This window comes from Vulpes lagopus, chromosome 2 (genome assembly GCF_018345385.1).
Source record: "Vulpes lagopus strain Blue_001 chromosome 2, ASM1834538v1, whole genome shotgun sequence".
Taxonomy (NCBI): Eukaryota; Metazoa; Chordata; class Mammalia; order Carnivora; family Canidae; genus Vulpes; species Vulpes lagopus.
The window spans coordinates 147,557,202-147,574,485 of record NC_054825.1 but is presented as its reverse complement, the minus strand read 5'-3'; positions in this window follow the sequence as shown (position 1 = coordinate 147,574,485).

The following is a 17,284-nucleotide window of genomic DNA, read 5'->3' as shown; positions in this document are numbered from 1 at the left end:
GTTCAATTTCTACTCCTTCTAACAGAATTCTATGCCTTCCTTTTTTTTACAGATTGAATCATACATCCCTCCAAAAGACCTGGAAGTCCTCACTCCCAGTATCTATGGATGAAATCTTATTTGGAAATAAACGTCTTTGCAGATGGTCAAGTCAGATGAGGTCATTAGGCTGTATAATATTTACTATGATGGTTTCCTTACACAAAGGAGAAATTTGGAAACAGACAGAGATACAGGGACAACACCATGTAAAGGTTAGAGTCTTATTGCCACAAATCCGAAAATACCAAAATTTTCTAGAAAACCACTGGAATCTAAGAGATGAACATGGAATGGGTTTTCCCTCACATCCTGAGGAAGAACCAACCCCGCTGGCACCTTAATTTTGGATGTCTAGCCTCCAGAACTGTGAGACAATTAATCTCTGTTGTTTGAGCCACCCATCCATGGCATGTGGTTCCAGCAGTCCTAGGGAATGAACACAGACTTCATCCCAGGGCTAAGCTTACTCCTTGATCCCCTCCTTGCTTCCTCACACACAGATCCATTTTCCTCACATCTCTTCAGATTACTTTAAGCAGGACTTTGTCCCATATATATCCTGCCTAGAAAGACCCAAACTCAAAACCAAGATGTCCATGAGAGTGGTTCTAAGGCCTCTGTTCAGAGGGACTTCAAGTACAGAGGGTGCAAAAGATGACCTTCAACTCACCCTTTTTAATGAAATACTATACTGGCTATTACATGACCCAAATACCAGGAGGATGATGATGCCATACTTCTGTTCTGGTACTGAAATCAATAGTCCAAATTTTCTCTATCCTGCCATTTCTCCTTTTATTCAAGCATGCCATTGTAGGGATCTAGTATTTCTGGAAATAAAGGAGCTAACTTACAGAGGATACACTGTAGGTGGGGAATATTCATTCAATATTCAGACAGGCAAATAAGAAAACATGTGGAGTACCCCCCATGTAGGAGTGCCCTCCATGAATGGGCTTCTTACTGCTTCTTTTTGGATTGGGGTGCACAGATGAACACGCAGCTTAATGTCTCTGAGTCCCTGTGGGAGAGAGATCTTTGCTTCATGGATATGTTCTCCCTCTGTCCTCCCTTTGACTTTCAAAGGTAAGTTATTAATTCTAATTATCCAAAAGAAAAGTTATGTAACACTTTGCTTTAGCATTATTCCAACTCTGAACTATACTTTCTTACGTATCTGTAAATACAATAATAATAATTTTGCTCTCTCCTATTAGCATCTTTTTCACATTTGGAAACGTCTAAGTAAAAAGATGCTGGGTAGAGGCATGGCTACTGAGAGTAGGAAGGGGTCTGTAGTTTACTGTGGAAAAAAGCTTCAATCTGTTGTCTCATTCTCTACTAATTGGTTTCAGAATATCGGGGCTTTGAGGGGAGACAGGAGGACAGGTGTCAGATCTGGAAGCAGCTCATTCCTTCTTGGTACCCAGGACACCTTGTCCATTTCAAGTTTTGATTGCCTGTTTGTTTGTTTGCTTCCTACAGTGGCAGGGTCTCTAGTCACTAGAAGAACTGTGTGCGTAGGATGACAATGATGCCCTTAATGCCTAACAGCTAAGCACCAAAGGGAAATGTTCACCAACCTGCAGAGTGAGCTAGAAAGTAACACGGGTTGCAGGTACTGTTTCTATGTAATGACTTAGGTGGAAAAGAGCTGCTTTCTAATACTTTTGGCAGAGGACCTGACATAAACAAAGCAGTTAAATCCTCCTTCCTATCTAAGGGAGGTCTCAGTTGTCTCAAAGGCTCATCTTCCCAGTGATGCTGTGTGATGTCTTCATTTCTCCTTCTTTGTTCAACAAGTACTTATTGAGGGCTTTCTATGTGCCAGGTGCTGTGCTAGCCTCTGGGGTATTACAGTGAATAAAACAGTGCCCCTGCCTGCAGTGGAAGAGGCCAAGTGATCTATATTTATATAAAGAGATAATAAGTGCTAAGAAAACTATAAAATAAGTTAAGTCTATAAAGAGAGTCAGTGTGAGAGACAGAGCTGTTCTTTTGGACGGGGTGGTCAGGGAGGCCTCTTGGATATGGTACATGAGAGCAAAGATGAGTGGGCAGTGAGGAAGCAGACTATGGTGATATCTGGGCACAGACTTCTCAGGTAGTGGGAAAGTGAAATAGGGAAGGCTTAACAAAAAGAGTGGCCTCAAGCAAATAACTGACTGATGAGGGAGTATATAGGGGACAAACTCAGGTAATACTTAAATCCCCATGTTCCCTGAGGGATCAGGCTGAGAGTAGGACACTGCCTGAAATCACAGCTTCCTGGTTTCTCCCCCTTCCATGCCCAGTTCTCCCTGCTACTTTGATGGACTCCTCTCCAAACATTTCTTTTTTTTTAAGATATTATTTATTCATGAGAGACACAGAGAGAGAGGCAGAGACACAGGCAGAGGGAGAAGCAGGCTCCTTGGTGGGGAGCCCGATGCAGGACTCGATCCCAGGACCCCAGGATCATGACCTGAGCCAAAGGCAGATGCTCAAATCACTGAGCCACCCAGCCGCCCCCAAACATTTCTTTAATAAGTCATGTGACAAAAATCCTCAACTCAGGTCTGTTTCTAACATAGTAGCCATTGAAGAGTTTCATGCAAATGAGTGCTATGGTCTGACTTACTGTTTATAAGGATCACACTAGCTGCTGTGTGGAGAAGCAAGGAAAGTAAGTCACAGTGGGACCAGGGAGACTCCACAGGAGGTTTCTGCAATACTGCAGAAAATGATGGTGCCTGAGACCAGGACAGTAGTAGTGAGAAGGTGAGAAGTGATGTGAGTCTGAAATACTTTGACAGTTGACAGGGTACAGTTGACAGGATTTGATGATGTTTTAGGAGAGAGAGGAATCAGAAACTGAAAGGAGGGAATTGCACACACTGTGTTGCGAAGGCAGAAGGATTTCCACATTTCAAGAAGAAGACAGGAGTTCAGTTTCTGACATGATGAGTTCGGGATATCAGCCGAATATGCAAGCGTAGACATCAACCGGGCATTGGACAGACATATCAGCCTGGAGTTCACTGGAGAGGTCTGGGATAGAGTGCTGGGAGTATCCAGCAGAAATGCCAATAAAATGCAATCACCAGAGGAGTGAAGCTAGACACAGAGGAGGCCCCAGGAGTGAGCCCTGGGATATTCTACACCAGGAGGCTGGGGAGGTAGGGAGGAATCAGCAAGGACGTCTGAGAAAGAGTGGCCAGTCAGACGAGAGAAAACAGTGAGAATGGTGCCTTGGAAGGCAATGAAACAGAGGGCAACTTGTAGAGGGAGTGACCAGGGCACAGTGCAGAGGAGATGGAGTGTGATAAGACCTAAGAACTTTCCAATGGATTTGGCAGCAAGGGCCTTGGGCTGTCTGGACAACAGTTGTTTGGGAGTTATGGGTAAGGACAGTCTTGGTTTGGGGAGGAGGTTGTCAAGGGAAAAAGGGGACAAGAGGAAGTAATGACATTAAATACAATAAACTTTTCTGAGAAGTTTTGTTTTAAAGGGGAGCAGAGAAATGCTTGCGGGCAGAAGGGAGGGTTCTGAGAAGATGCAGATGTTACCAAATGTTTCCTAGTCACGCAAACGATCTTGTAGAGAGATAAAGTAAAAATGCAGGAGAAAAGGGGCAACAGCTAGAGCAATATCCTTGCGTGGGTGGGAAAAAAATAAGACCCAGCGCATGAGTGAAGGGTGGTTGTTAGGTAGGATGTATACATTTCTTCCTCTTCACAGAAGGCAGGAAATACAGCCGCAGACACCGGGAAATGGCCGGTGAGGTGGTTAGCACGTGAGTGGTCTTTTCTGATTGCCTATATTTTTTAGACATCTCGGATTCATGATCATAGGCTGTGCTCAGATACCTCATCAGCTACTGTATATCCATTTTTCACAATCGTGATGATATAGGCATTGATTCCTCCAGCCATTAAAACGTAATAGAGGTCTACAAAGAGCTAGAGCTGCATACATATCTTTGATTCCCAGGTTGAAGTTTATGTATAGGGATTATTAATAAATCAAGCTAATTAATCAAATCAATGTATATGATTTTAAGAAAAACTAAATTCATCCCAAAGGGCTGATTATTTTATAGGCAACTTTTCACTAGCAAAATACTGTTTTAGTTTTAAGTTTGCTCATCTCTGCCTACACAAATTAAGGATGGCATACCATCCTTCCCTTTCTAGTCCCCTGGTTTTTGCCACTCTGACCAACCCATGGTATTATTTAAACATTTTTCTCTTTTTATTATAAAAATGTCAGCCTGCAGATTAATGAAAACTTGTCCTTTTTGTGTAATTTATCCTTTGAAGCTGACGGAAAACCTTCAGGGGGAATATAAAAGCAATCAGGCATCCATTTAGAAAAAAAAGCCGTGATTATTTTTTGTATGTGGTTTTATATCATTTCACTTTTTCAATATGTCTATTTCACATAATTTATTACTTGACACTTTTTATTTTCAATCATTTTCGGTTGCTTATAAATAAACATGCATTAATGTCAAGAGAATTAGCATTCCATTATAAACTTTATACAAGCTCAAAAAATGGCTTCAGTGAAGTTGCCTCCTTATTTGGGACATGCATATACATTCCATGGTGCCTGTCTAGAGAATTAAACACTGGCACATTTTTTATCTTTGCTAAATAGAAGCAGTTGTGAAATGGAGACAGTGATTTCCAGAGCAACATTATGCAGGTGAAGATTATGCATTTTAATGTTGTTCTGTTTGGAAGTTAATCTTAAGATAATTTAAATGGTAGCTTAAATAATGATCCTTTCCACCTTCCCAGAAAGAATTCCAGTCCACACTATGACCATGTGTTTAAATATAGTCAAATATGATGATATGATTTAATATTTCTTAATGCCATAGTTAAAATGTTATTGGAATAATTTTAAATAAAGCATTTCTCCAATAGTCATCAAAGCATATCAAGTTTGAGTTTCTCTATGTAAATCTAGGAAGAAACCAGATTTTTTCCTCTAGTTTTGAGACGAAGGCTATTGAATCAGGGTCTGGACAGTAGAAGGGGGTGGAATCTGAGTGCAGAGGAAGAAATCATTATATAATTTTTAGTTATTTCTTGGAAAGTATAACATACAACATTTAAATACAAACTGCAAAAATAATAGAAGGAAACTACAAACAAATAAATTTATACGCAAAATAAATTGATCTCAACAAATAGTACAGTTTTCTCTTCTCTTTAGATTATACAATTATTAGTTAATTAAAATGTTAATAGAGAATACAGTGGCAAAAATAACCAATACCTAGTACTAAATGGATTTACATTTAAATATTCTTTTTTCAAAGTGTATAAATTTTAGCTATACCACAGGTAAACTTTTATTATCAGTTTTGTACAAAACTAAGATGTGTCTGCCTGAGGCCATAGGATAAGTGGTACTGACTGAATGGACCTCCTCACTTTCCATAAATGTGTTCGTGATTATTGGCTTTACTACTTATTGGTCGCTAAAAATGTTAGCCTTCTCGTGTCTGAAGACCTTCAAGGCATCTCATTTGAAACAGCTGCCTTGCAAGGGGATATTAGTTCTTCCTCTTTTTAAAAGATTTATTTATTTTAATTTAAAGAGAGAGAAAAAGAGAGAGCGTACGTGGGGGGAGGGGCAGGGGGTGAGAGAGAAAATCCTCAAGTCAACTCCCCACTGAGTATGGAGCCCAGTGTAGGGCTCCATTCCAGGACGCCGAGAATACTATCTGAGCTGAAACCGAGAGTTGGACTCTTAACCAACTCAGCCACCAAAGCACTCCTATTAATTCTTCTGAAGACCTACCTTTACCACTTTGTGTTGCTTCCAGATTCATAATCTGAGATAAATCCCTAGAGATTACACAGAGTTATAAAACCTAACTCTAGAAGTAGCATATCCTATTGAAAGAAGACTTTTGCCTTTTATATTGGCAGAGCCTAGAGAATGTATAGGGAAATGGATTTTAAGAGTTTAAACAAGGGAAATAGAAATGTAAAATGTATCAATATATTTTTGCTTTCAATGTGTTATTTCAATATGCTAGAATTTAATAATTTACTTAAGAGACAATAAGACTCAACATTATCCTTCTGTGATGGATCCATCACTTCTGTGATGACTGAATTGTTAGAACTTTCCTGGTAAAGGAAGGACTTCAAAGACTTAAGAATGATAAAGTTGATTTAGCATATCAATTCCTGCAAACAGCATCATCCCCACTAGGCTCTCAGGAGGGTTAGGAGGGTACACTTTTTTCTAAGTTATTGAGAAGTGACTTGTTAAGAATAACACTAGCACCCCTAAAAACATTTGTAGTCACTTTTCCCTGTAGGCCAAGAATGATAGAAAGGGGTGCAACCACTGAAGAAGATCCTTTGATTTCACTGGAGGATGAAGGCATCTTGCAGTGGGAGATGACCACATGCCTATGATAAAATCAATGTTACCATTGGAATCGATGTCAGGTCTGCAACTAAATTCAGAATGATTTGATTTAGCCTGAAGAAATAAATCTATGGCAGTGACCATCCTGTCCTTATGACTAAAATAGCTGAATAGATTTATAAGGATATACTTAATTGATATAAATGCAGGGAAAAATCCCCTCTCATCTTGATAAATCCATTTCTGACTTTCAGACACCAAAAGAGAAAGTTATGATTCTTTATTCAATCCCCAAGCCATATAGACAGAATTTTTTGAATGAAGAGTAAATATGGATTACTTGAAGTAGAACCCTACAAGTTTGCCAAAGTATGACCTATGTATTTTCCTCAAAGCATTTCCCTTAAGTGGCTATATCAGGGTGACTATATATTGGGTAAACTGAAATAACTAGACTTTTCATAAGTTATAGTATATCACTTAAAAACTAATGCAAACACTAGTCTTTATGTATCTGATGTATCAGAGTCAGGACTTAACTCATTCAGTTGATAAACTTTAAGCTTATATCCATTTATAAGAAGATCAGTAGATCTTCTCCATTTATCCATAGATCTATAGATCAGTAGATCTTCTCCATTTATCCATAGATCATTTATCCATAGATCTATAAATAGATCTTATCCATTTATAAGAAGATCAGTAGATCTACAACCCCATTCTGTAGTTATTTCTCTAGTTCCCAGATGCATAGCAAGGGAAGACATATACAAACATTGAATACTCTGGTTAACACTTCATCACTGCAGTGAGGGCTATTGTGGTAGGAAGAGCCAAATGAAACCACCTGGAATACATTTTCTATCAAAATGGTAAATTTAAAAATTTAATGTTTTCATTGGGGAAATGCAGGGATTAGTTCCACCATCAAAATTTTGGAGGATGCAGGTGCTGATTTCTATTAATTCTCCTTTGCCTCCTTATTTAATTTGTGCAAAATATAGACTGCTTATAGAGAATGAAAGTGTATTACCACAAACATAATCAAGTGGTGACACAATTGCATTTATTGTTCCAAATGTGGTCTCTTTTTTGGGGGCATACCCAACATAAGTCTTGCAAACTGATATGCAGACATTAATAGGACATCTTTCTTCTCTATAGGAATCAATAGGATCACCAGAAGAGGATCCTATAGAGGATTCATGGAAGAAATAGCTCTATAGCATCAGTAATCTCCTTCTGGGATATGTCAACTCTCTGGTTCTCCCATAGAAACTGATCTCTTTCTACTTAAGGTGTGATTACCATCACCTGGGCAATTGTTAGAACTGCAGGAACTCAGGGTCCCACTTGAGATGTACTAAATGAAAATCTGCATTTTAACAAAATCCTCAGGTGATTTGGAGGCTATTAGGAGTTTGAAAAGAACTGATCTTGTCCAAAGGGACCTTGATCACGTCACCATCACAGAGAGCACCATACTGGTCCATCACAATGATGACGACACTGATTGGACCTGAAAGGAGAAAGTATTTAAGGTGAATTTGTATGCGTGTGAGAGGGTGGGAAATAAGCCCTATGGAAATTCAGGAGCCTGCTACTTCAGTGAGATTTCCTGGAGTTTAGCAGTGATCTGGGAAATGTTTAGATATCCTATTTATAGAGGAAGACAATTTGATGTATCTTGTACCCTCCATTGCTAAGATAAAGTCACAAAGACTGGTGAAGATGTTTGCATTTGGAAACCAGAGACACAACATATAAAGGTTATTCCATCCATTTTCTGTGTATCTATCTAGGTGGGCAGCAGTGCCAGGTGTGACTGGAGCCCAGCACAAGAAGAGATTTTGCAACATGTCCAGGCTGCAGTGTAAACTGATTTGCCATTGTAGCCATATGACTCACCAGATATGATTATAATCTAATTATCTGTAATTCATCTGATATCTGAAATTCATTTTGATATGGTACCTTTCACAATCCTTTTTTATTTTTTATTTTTTTACCTTTGACAATCCTAATAATGGAATCACAGAGTATAACTCTAGAATTTGGATAGAAGGGCATGTCCTGTTTTTTCAGAGAAATAGTCTCATTTTGAAAATGCAGTACCTGACTTGTTACAGGGCCCTACTGGACATTGAACAACTGGCCAAAGAACACCAAGTGACAATGCCATTTGAGTCATATCTTATGATGGAGGTGTTGTGCTAACAAGACATAACTTTGGTCATGTCATATGCAATAATACTTCATCATTAAATGAAAATGTTATACATAAGATTGGACTTAGGCAGGTTGTTGAGGAGCAAGAAAATTCACATGCAGCTGATTCTAATGCTAACTGCTGTTGATACACTGGCACTTCTTCAATCTCATGGAGAAGTTCATGCCACTAATTATAAGAAAGAATGAATTTAGTTCTGTTCTAAGGGTGGTCCCACAAGGAATGCTGCCACGGGTCCAAATTGAACCACTGCAGCTCTTATTAGTATACTCTGTAATGACTCTAAAAGACATCTGGGAAGGAAATACTCTCAGCAGAATTCCCACTGATGCACTTAATTGTTACCTGGACCTGAAAAGATACATAAGTAGGGGTAAAGTAGATGATAACCTATGGGCAACAGCTAATGGTTTGGCCAGATGATGAAAGGAAGTAAATTTGAGAAGCAAATGACAAGGACTGAGGAAGAAGGACATGATTGAAACAATCTCAGAAGGGACACAAGGCATGAAAATATTTGTATCCATGTAAACGTTCACAAAAAAGTTTTCCTATAATTAACCCTCTTATTAGGTAGACAAGATGATCTGTTTGGTGGATCAGACTTTTTTTTTTTTCTAGTCATGGGTTTAAAAACAAACTGTCTTTGACGCGGAAGATGTAAGTTAAAATTACATATGGACTTAACAACACAGGTAACAGTCACTGTTGCATGCCCAAGACACTAACAATAGAGACAATAGAGTCCTGAATATGGCACCATTCCTTGGGAAGACTGATCAACTCCTTAATGATAATAATCACATTGGAACATTCCATCATGAAGTGTGAAATTTTTACTCACTGGAATTTACACTTACTCTATGTATTATTTGCTTGCCCTCCTGCAACCTGCAATGATTCTACCCATAGCATTACCTGAGGATTTATGGAGTTTCTTTTTCACCATTAAGGCATCACACTCAACATTGCTCCTGACAAACTCACTTTAAAATGAAAGAATAGATGCATAATGACAAAATTCACTGGTCTTATCTATCTTATAACCCCAAGCAACTGGCCTGGTAGAACTAATGAAAACCTAGTGATGGTGCTACCAGTTATGGATTTGGGAAAAAGCAGTATGGCTCCATGATTTTCTGAGTCAGAAACCAATCATGGGGCTGTTTTTCTTACTGCTAGAATATAAAATTTGGGGCATGAAAGGGTAAAATTGGCTCCTTTCTCTATTATCCCTTCATAAATTACTCCAAAATTTTTTGTTTTCTGATTTTGCAACTCTGGAGTCTCTGGTTTAAAGATATTAATTTCCGATGGAGGAATGTTTCCTCTGGGGGTACTAGTATGATTGCAACTAACTGCAAGTTGAGGCTATCACCTAGCATGCTTTGGGCTTCTTTGCCATTATCCATAATACTGTAATGTCTAATACTTCAGGTAAAGAAGCACTATGGGGCAGCCCCAGTGGCGCAGCAGTTTGGCACTACCTGCAGCCTGGGGTGTGATCCTGGAGACCTGGGATCGAGTCCCACATCAGGCTCCCTGGGTGGAGCCTGCTTCTCCCTCTGCCTGTGTCTCTGCCCCCACCCCCGTGTCTCTTCTAAATAAATAAAATCTTAAAAAAAAAAGAAGAAGCACTATGTACCAAATGGCGATAACACCCTTGCCTGATTATCAAGGAGAAATGGGGGGGGGGTAGTTTTATGATGTTATACAGTGGGGCATGAGGAATATATCACAAAGTAGACTATTCTTTTGTGAGACTTAGAATTTACACATACAAGAGTAAAGGTTATTGGGAGACTATGGCAGTACAATACTGGAAGGACCACTAATGGCTCTAGAAATTAAATTCTGGGTCAGAATAGCTGCAATCCTGGCTGAAGTAAATGGTATACAGAATATGCCATGGAAAAGAAAAATAATCATGACCAGTTTTAGAAACGAGGCCTATAGCAAATAATCCTATTTTGCTCCTAGTTTTGTTCTATATTTTCAAGTATATTAACCAATAATTTCTTCCTTAATGAGTTACAGAATATAAAATGGGGCTCACTGATAAAAGGAATGAGAATTACTCAGAATAGTATAGAGTGACTTAGACAATTTTTGTTTTCCACTTTCACAGACAAAGTGAACACATCTTTGGTTATACATAGAGTTGGATATGTTAGGCATAAGCATGATGTTATATGAAGTCTTAAATATGGGCAGAGAGGTGTGTTTAAATGCAAAGTTGATAAAGAGGTAGACTGTGTCAAACTTCCATTGTCAAGTAGGCACCACTCACAATCCCTTCTACATTTTGTTTCACATTGTAGGGAGGACGTCTGGATCTGCATTTCACAGAATCCCTTTCTTTACATGGTTCTGAGAGACTTCCTGGGATAGAAGCAGTTGTGAAAGATTTGAGAGTGGAAGAGAAGTCATTAATCCAGCAGCAGCTCTAACCAGGCAGCTGAGGGGATCTGCAATACTTTCCCTTGGCTTCTTGGCAGTTTCCTAAAATCAGGCATTTATGGGGCTTCCCATGGAGGCTAGTGAGTCTTCTGAGACTCACTCCTGAAGTACTGCAGACAGCTGAAATCACCAGAACTGGTTTCTGTGGGGCCCCCAACTCCTGAGAATCATATGTCAGTGCTGCACACAGTTGAGATCATTGTTGACAGGTTCCCCATGATTCTTATACTTCCTGATTCCCCTCAAAGAGGTCTTCCTGATTTGTACTCCTCCAGCCATTCCTACCACAATGCTTACCATTGTGTAAGATTCTAATTCCCTATAATAAATCTTTTCCTATTTGAAATCCTAAGAGTGATATAGTCACTTACCAGAACAGACCAACCATTTAGGAGCAAAGAAAGACCCCTAACCAACTTAAATATATATAAAAAAGACCAAGTACATTTTATTCACAGTAAAACTTCTCATACTTACTTAGAATCTGTCCAATTATTTGCAGATAATCCTAATAAGCTTGGCCATCTATTCCCAAGGAAGGAACAGAAGCAGTAGAGTGGAAAAAGAGTCAGGTGAATTTGTAATTCTGATAGCACCAATAAGTAAAACCATTAGCAGGATAGTTTTTACTGACTCTTTTACATAATAGTAAATATAGAAACTTAAAAAGTTTAGGAGTCTGGGGTCACTTAGTGTAAGATCCAGCATTAAAAAAAAATATCCAGCATTTCATATAACAAAAGACCCAAGAGGTATGGTGATATCATACCCTAGCATGAAAATCAATATTGAAAATGAAACTTGTGAAATCAAGAAAAATGTACAGCATATTGAGAATGCTTTAAGAAACAAAATGTGCAATGCATTCAAGAGAGTTTGTTTCCATCAAACATATTTAAAATTGAATAAATAGACAATTTTTTTGTGGCTCCATACAAATTTTAGGATTTTTTGTTCTAGCTCTGTGGAAAATGCTATTGGCATGTTAATTGGGATCGTACTGAATCTCCAGACTGCTTTGGGTAGTATGGACATTTTTAAAATATTGGTTTTTCCAATCCATGAGCATAGAATATCTTTCCATTTCTGTGTGTCAACTTCAATTACTTTCAAAGGTGTTTATAGTTTTCAAAGTACAAGTCTTTCACCCTTTTGGTTAGGTGTATTTCTAAGTATCTTAATTGGTTTTTGTACAATTGTAATTGACTCATGTTTTTTTTACTGCTTCACTACGAGTATATAGAAATGCAACAGATTTCTGTATGTTCTGTATCCTGTGACTTTACTGAATTCATTTATCAGTTCTAGCAATTTTTTGGTAGAGTATTTCAGGTTTTCTATATATATATCATCATATCATCTGCAAATAGTGAAAGTCTCATTTCTTTCTTGCTGATTTGGATGCCTTTTATTTCTTTTTGTTGTCTGATTGCTGTGGTGAGGACTTCCAGTTTTATGTTAAATAAAAGTGGTGAGAGTGGACTAAAATTTGTATGGAACCACAAAAGGCCCCAAGTAGCCAAAGCAACATTTAAAAACAAAAACAAGAACAACAACAACAAAAAAAAAAACCAAAAATGGAGGAATCACAATTCCAGACTTTGAGTTATATTACAAAGCTTTAGCAATCAAAACAGTATGATACTGGCACAAAAACAGACATACAGGTCAACAAAATAGAATAGAAAACCCAGAAATGAACTCACAACTATATGATCAATTAATCTTTGACAAAGCAGGAAAGAATATCCAGTGGGGAAAAGACAGTTTTTTTAACAAATGGTGTTGGAAAAACTAGACAGAAACATGCAAACGAGTGAAACTGGACCACTTTCTTACTCCATACACAAAAATAAATTCAAAATGGATTAAAAACCTAACTGTGAAATGTGAAACCATAAAAATCCTAGAAGAGAACAAAGGCCCTAACGTCTTTCCATGGGCCATAGCACCTTCTTACTACATATGTCTCTCCTGAGGCAAGGGAAACAAAACCAAAAATAAACCACTGGGACTTGAACAAAATGCAAAGCTTCTGTGCAGTAAAATAAAGAGTCAACAAAACTAAAAGGCAACCTATGGAATGGAAGAGGATGTTTGCAAATTACATAGCTGATAAAGGGTTAGCATCCAAAATCTATAAAGAACTTATAAAACTCAACCCCCCAAAATGAATAATCCAATTAAAAAATGAGAAGACATGAAAAAGCATTTTTCTGAAAAAGGTATACAGATGGCCAACAGACACATGAAAAAATGCTCAACATCACTGATCATCAGGGAAATGCAAATCAAAACTACGATCCCACCTACCACCTGTCAGAATGGCTAAAACCAACAGCACAAGAAACAACAGGTGTTGGCAAGGATGTGGAGAAAGGGGACCCTCTTGCACTTTGGAGGGGAATACAAACTGCTGCATGGAAAGCAGTATGGAGGTTCTTCAAAAAGTTAAAAATAGAACTTCCCTATGATCCAGTAATTGCACTATGAGGTATTTACCCGAAGAATACAGAAACACTAATTCAAAAGAATACATGCACCCCAATGCTTACAGCAACATTATCTACAATTGCCAAATTATGGAAAAAGCCCAAGCATCTACCAACTGATGAAAAGAAGATATGATATATATATACACAATGGAATATTACTGAACTGTAAAAAAGAATGAAATCTTGCCATTTGCAATGACATGGATGGAGCTAGAGAGTTTTATGCTAAATGAAATAAGCCAGTCAGTGAAAGAAAGATACCATATGATTTCACTTACATGTGGAATTTAAGAAACAAAACGAATGAGCAAACGAACACAAAAAAGAGAGGGGCAAACCAAGAAACAGACTCTTAACTACAGAGAAAAAACTGATGGTTACCAGAAGGGAGGTGGGTAGGATGGGGAAAATAGGTGATGGGGATTAAGGAGGACACTTGTGATGAGCCTTGGGTGTTTCATGTAAGTGATCAATCACAATATTGTACACCTGAAGCTAGTATTACACTGTACAATAACTAACTGGAATTTAAATAAAAAGTTAAAAAAATAAAAATGAATAACTAGACAACTATCCCAGTGTTTTATCACTTCTCTTGAATAGACACTTAATCTAGGCTAGCCAAGTTTGTAAAAGTTCTCCCCATGGAATTAAGAAGTAAGGCTTCAATTACTGAATAATGATAGTTAGCATTTATATAGTACTTAGTATGTACCGGGGATGATCTTAAGTGCCTTGCATATATTAAATGAATTAAGCTAATTTTCACAACAAACCTACGAGATTTCATATTTATATTTCTTTTCATTTATTTGATTTTATATTAAATAGTAGTATTTAATATTATTATATTTCTATCTTGTAGATGAAGGAATCAAGCCAAAATCACCCCTACTTGTCAACCATCATCTAAACTCAACTGAAGGGATGCCTGGGTGGCTTAGGGGTTGAGTGTCTCTGCCTTTGGCTCAGAGCATGATCTTGGGATCCAGGATTGAATCCAGATCGGGCTCCTTGGGGGAAGCCTGCTTCTCTGTCTGCCTATTTCTCTGTGTCTTTCATGAATAAATAAACAAAATCTTTAAAAAATAATAAATAAACTCAATTGAAGTCAGAGAGGCCTTTTTTTCAGGTAACTGCTATATTATCCTTTTTCATACTTGGGTGCAGTGACTGTCACACCTTAACACCAACTCCTGGAGAAAGCAGCCACTGGGCTACTGAGACATACTATTTACTAACTGTACTGTGTCTCAACTCTCTTTAATTTTTACATTCTTATCTCTTTGCAACTCTAAACATATTCACCAGACATTTTTGAGACCTGTTTGATGATTTCCTATCCATCATTACACCTCCCAGCGAATTCCCCAACCTTCTATGTGATCACCTAGATCCCCGATTCCTTATTCTTCTGCTGTATCTGATTTACCTCTCAATCCTCAAATACCAGTACAGAGTTTGACACCTATTATTTTCTTGGCAGATGTTTGCTGAATAGAGTCTTGGAATCTGACTCATAGTGATCTGTAGGTTTCTCATTCCAGTTTCTACTTTCTGCCCCTCGAACCCCTGAACTATGGTACTCAAATGGCAGCTGGAGCCAAAAGTTAAACTCATGGGCTGTTCACTTCACTAAGACTGGAGGACCAGAGGTATAGGAACCAGCTGATGAATTGCAATCTAAAGAGAATATTGAACAGGAAAGAGGTGTTTTCCTTTGAGACAAGGTGGTGATGAGGGAGGACAGAAATGAGGAATGGTGAAGGTAAGGAGCTAGAAAAGAGGGGACTGGATTGATGGTTCAAATTCCTGAGTCAAATTTGAATAGCAAATGGTTGGCCCATTTTTATATTTCTAAAGTTGTAGTATCCAGTCTCCAAGATGGCCCATAATAATCCCCACCTCACGGTACTACACCTTTGTGTAGTAGTACCATTATTCTGGGGTGGTTTATATGACCACCAGGATTAGGCAGGAATGATGCTATATAACCTGAAACTCAGTCATCAAAGGCATTGTGGCTTCTGCCTTGATCTTTATCTTAGATCACTCACTCTGGGGGAAGCCAGCTGCCATATTGTGAGGACACTAAGGTGGCCAAAGGAGAGGCCCATATGGAGAAGAACAGAGGTTTCCAGCCAACATCCAAATCAGTGAGCCTTGAAGTGACTGCTCCCCCCAACCAAAGGCTTGACTATAACCTGTGAGAGATTCTGATTCAGAACCAGCTGGGATACCTGGGTGCCTCAATGGTTGAGCCTCTGCCTTTGGCTCAGGGTGTGATCCTGGGGTCCCGGGATCGAGTCCCACATCGGGGTCCCCGCAGGAAACCTGCTTCCTCTTCTGTGTCTCTGCCTTCTCTCTCTGTGTCTCTCACAAATGAATAAATAAATAAAATCTTAAAAAAAAAAAAAAAAGAACCAGCCAACTAAGCTACCTCTGGATTTCTGACCTTCAGAAACTATGGGGAAATAAATGTTCATTGTCTTAAGCTGCTAAATTTGGGGGTCATTTGTTTCATAGCAAGATTAAACTAATACAGAAGCTTAAATTATAGGTTGCAAATTGAGGGCTTAGAGTGCCATTTCTGGCCTGCTGACATGGTTTTGTTTCATGGTGGAGGATTAGATGATGGTTTTAAAAATTCAATTGTCAATTTTTAAAAACTTGTTAGTTTCTTTAAAAAGCAAAAGATCTTGTAACACAGCCCTGTCATTATGGCTCTGTAGCCTTAGACTTGATCTGTCTCATTCATTTAAACACTAGCAGGCATTTGACTTTGCTACTATTAGCCCAGGCTCCCATCTATTGGGAAATGATTCCATTCATCTCATAATGTCCTTGTTTTAGTGAGAACTGTCTTTCTATATATTGAATGTCTTTTGTTGTTGTTGTTATTGTTGTCTTTCAAACATTTCACTGGATGAGTTTTGCTGCTAAAATTAAACAATACAACTCCCATGATTCCTAAATCTGTCAGCTCATCAGAAATATTTGGAAAATTCTAAAATGTAAAGATTTCCAGTCATGGATTATTGCAAACATGGTCATTTTGTGACCATATGTTTATATTTCAAAAGAGGGTCAAATTCTCTCTTCCCCTTCTGGAGATGGAATAGGACTGAGTAGGTATCAGTGTGGAAGGGGAGTTTAGTCCAAGGAGCATATCAGGTTGAACATCTCTCAGAGGTGATTCACAGTGGGATAATTCCAGAAGAGCAGATCTGAACCAGGTCCTTTGTTTGGGGGGAGGGGATGGAGTAGAGCATTAAACCAGGAAGAGCAAATAGCATTGCCAAGTCAAGGCAGGCAATGGTGAGATCAAGAATAAGAAATGGAGCCAAGAGGACAAAGAATTGAAAGCAAGAGGTCAGGACAAAGCAGGAGGGGTCTAGGATGATTACCACAGAAAGCTTTGGTGTTTCTGCAGTTCTTTCCTAATCCATGGATGCATGAGACATGATAATGATGTGGCAATGGGTCTTTAGGAACTCTGCCAAATAAAGGACTGCTTTGAAAATTTATCATAAAGACTATCCACATGATATGGCTGGTTTCTGGCAATCCAGCCTTTCTAGGTAGAGAAAATCCCATTGATTACTTCCAATTATTTTGTTCTCTCTTTTGAAATACCCTAGTACTTCAAATGCATAGGGCAGTGATGAGCAGGCTTACT